Consider the following 4,028-nt stretch of genomic DNA (forward strand, 5'->3'; position numbering starts at 1 on the left):
CATTTCTTTTATCTCGCTTGTAATTCTGTCAACTCCCATTGTGCTTCATTTCTTTTATCTCGCTTGTAATTCTGTCAACTCCCATTGTGTTTCATTCCTTTTATATCGCTTGTAATTCTGTCAACTCCCATTGTGTTTCATTTCTTTTATCTCGCTTGTAATTCTGTCAACTCCCATTGTGTTCATTCATTTTATATCGCTTGTAATTCTGTCTACTCCCATTGTGTTTCATTTCTTTTATCTCGCTTGTAATTCTGTCAACTCCCAGTGTGTTTCATTTCTTTTATCTTGCTTGTAACTCTGTCAACTCCCATTGTGTTTCATTTCTTTTATCTCGCTTGTAACCCTGTCAACTCCCATTGTGTTTCATTCCTTTTATCTCGCTTGTAATTCTGTCAACTCCCATTGTGTTTCATTCCTTTTATATCGCTTGTAATTCTGTCAACTCCCATTGTGTTTCATTTCTTTTATCTTGCTTGTAACTCTGTCAACTCCCATTGTGTTTCATTTCTTTTATCTCGCTTGTAACTCTGTCAACTCCCATTGTGTTTCATTTCTTTTATATCGCTTGTGATTTTGTCAACTCCCATTGTGTTTCATTTCTTTTATCTCGCTTGTAATTCTGTCAACTCCCATTGTGTTTCATTTCTTTTATCTCGCTTGTAATTCTGTCAACTCCCAGTGTGTTTCATTTCTTTTATCATGCTTGTAATTCTGTCAACTCCCATTGTGTTTCATTTCTTTTATCTCGCTTGTAATTCTTTCAACTCCCATTATGTTTCATTTCTTTTATCTCGCTTGTAATCTGTCAACTCCCATTGTGTTTCATTCCTTTTATCTCGCTTTTAATTCTTTCAACCCTCATTGTGTTTCATTCCTTTTATATCGCTTGTAATTCTGTCAACTACCAATGTGTTTCATTCCTTTTATCTCTCTTGTAATTCTTTCAACTCCCAATGTGTTTCATTTCTTTTATCTCGCTTGTAATTCTGTCAACTCCAAGTGTGTTTCATGTATTTTAACTCGCTTGTAATTCTGTCAACTCCCATTGTGTTTCATTTCTTTTATCTCGCTTGTAATTTTGTCAACTCTAATTGTGTTTCATTTCTTTTATCTCGCTTGTAATTCTCTCAAATCCCATTGTGTTTCATTTCTTTTATTTACGTTGTAACTCTGTCTATTCCCAGTTGGTTTCATTTCTTTTATCTAGTTTTTACTTTTTCCAGCTCCCAGCTTTTCATTATTCCTGTCATGTATTGCACCCACTTACTCCTACCTCCCCTTTCCTTTCTCTAAATGCGGCTTATTCAACAAATCTCCAAGATACTGACTTAATCAACTGGTGACTAACTTTATGTCAGACACCATTTCTCCTGTCCTTACTATGAGATTCTTTTTAATTAACTTACTGTTTGTTTGGAGGTACATGTAAAACACTTTCTTTCCTATGTATATATATATATATATATATATATATATATATATATATATATATATATATATATATATATATATATATATGGTTGATACATGAATATCATCTGATCCCCCTCCCCCTCTTTGATAGGGTGAGGCTCCAGAAATTGATATCCATCCATCTCAGCTAGTATCTGAGATGAACTACAACAGTAGACTAACTACCAGATACAGGTTTATTGCGGTTCTGCGTGTTGATGATAATCTTGCTCGTGATCTTTGGTACATTTAAGAGCATTATCATTGGTCCTTTTAGAAGTCAAGACTGAGATTAAAGGTATAAAGGTCGCTCATGAATGGCAAAGGCAAGGGACAATGACAGTGTCCTAACTAGGAGGACCGTGCCCTAGACACTGACCATATATACATATGCTCAGCGCCCAAGTCCCATCTCCACCCAAGCTTGGAACAGGCCGAGCCAGGCAATGGCTGTTGATGACTCAGCAGGTAGACTTATAGGCTTCCTGAAACCCCCATTCTTAGCTCACAAGGATGGTGAGGTTGAAGAGCTGGACTCGCTCTCTCGTCCAGTAGAACGTCAGGCAGGGAAGTTTTCAATACGTTCATTGAGTAATATTGGACAACATAAAACAAAAAAATTATACACTGTATTCGTATTTATTCAACACATAATTAATGATTCTTATAAAAATTTATTGGAAAATGATATTGGCCAATTTTCTTGACCGTGTGAAGTCAAAAGTGTGGCTAAGATTAGCGAAACCTTTTCAAGTCATGTTTTTGTTGAAATACATGAAAAACACAGAAAACAATTGGCTCAAATTTGCTTTCAGTTGCTGCAAAAAGCCAAAAAGACGCTGGTTTTACAAAGACTTCTTTTGTAACGCATTGTTACAAAGACATTTCCTGCTTTAAAAAGACAATTTTTTTCAATGAAAGGAAAAAAAAGTGAACGAATTTTGTTTAAAAGCAAAATGCCAATTGTTTTCTTTTTGTTTTGGGTTATGACCATAGCCATTGCGTATAAGAGAAATAAAGATCTTATGAATTGTTTCCTCTCTGCGAAGTGAATAATATCTTGCCGGGACCCTCCTCCTATCTCTCCTTCTCTGACTAAGGATACATTAACTGGATTACGTATCATCATGATCAACAAAGCTGTACTAGTCTTGGCTACCCATACTTGGTAGATTATGCTCTGAGGGATCAGACTAAAGTCTCCCACCCTCACCAATCCGCAGTTGGTAGTGCGGTGATGAAATGGCCAAACTCTTTCAATCCAAATTATTAGTTATCGTGTGTTGTAGAAAGACGCGGAACGAAAGAGAGCTTATAAGGTCATACATTATTATATAATTGGACAAATATTCTTCACAAAGAATGCAAGGTTTATTTTTCAAAAGAGAGAGAGAGAGAGAGAGAGAGAGAGAGAGAGAGAGAGAGAGAGAGAGAGAGAGAGAGAGAGAGAGAGAGAGAATATTAACAGAGTGGTGTGAATGTTAAACAGATGCAGGATTCCTCTTTGGATGCTGATAAGGGGAATAAACATAAAATGAGAGAGAGAGAGAGAGAGAGAGAGAGAGGAGAGAGAGAGAGAGAGAGAGAGAGAGAGAATTGTAGAACCATGGATAAAGATTTATCTTACATACTGAGAGAGAGAGAGAGAGAGAGAGAGAGAGAGAGAGAGAGAGAGAGAGAGAGAGAGAGAGAGAGAGAGAGAAAGAGAGGGAGAGAGAGAATATTAACAGAGTGGTGTGAATGTTAAACAGATTCAGGATTCCTCTTTGGATACTCATAAGGGAAATAAACAGGAAATGAGAGAGAGAGAGAGAGAGAGAGAGAGAGAGAGAGAGAGAGAGAGAGAGAGAGAGAGAGAGAGAGAGAGAGAGAGAGAGAGTGAGGTTCTCAGAATATGATAGACTAAATAAAAAATTAGTTTTAAAAGAATCAAAGAAAAAGCAGAAAAAGATCAATTCTCTGCTTCAAGAAAATTGTCTCAAGATAAAGTTGTAGAATTGTTACTGGAATTCAGACAGATGACAAACCATTTTCTAGATGCTTTGCCATGATACCGCCAGCGTTATTTGTTTCCAGCTTTTCCATTTCCAGCGAGACGACCATTAATGTTTCGTATATTCTCGTTCACACTTTTTTTTCCAGTGACTCCTGCATATCAACATCTTTTCCAGGGAATGTTAGGATTTTGAGCCTCTGACAATGCAGCCCTTTAACTTGTCTATTTTGGACTATGGTCCTGGATTAGCCTTCTGAAACATTTGAACTGTGTCCCTGAATAGGCTGGAATTATGTCAGATCAAAGGGGGAGGGAGGGAGTTGGATATTTACAGCTTTGCTTTACATAAAACCTGTGAATGCTGTGATTCCGTCTTTTATGTAGCCTATATAGATAGTGTTATTTTGATGAATTATGTTGTGATATTTACCATTTACTTCGGATTATTTGCTAGAGAAATAAAAGCCATTTTTTCAAGAGTGGATTAACCTTTTCCTAAAGATAAATGTTTCGGAGAATTTTTATTTGGTTGAATAGAGATTTTGAAAAAGGCTTAAAATTTCTTATTAAATGTCCA

The sequence above is a fragment of the Palaemon carinicauda genome, chromosome 25 (genome assembly GCF_036898095.1).
Source record: "Palaemon carinicauda isolate YSFRI2023 chromosome 25, ASM3689809v2, whole genome shotgun sequence".
Taxonomy (NCBI): Eukaryota; Metazoa; Arthropoda; class Malacostraca; order Decapoda; family Palaemonidae; genus Palaemon; species Palaemon carinicauda.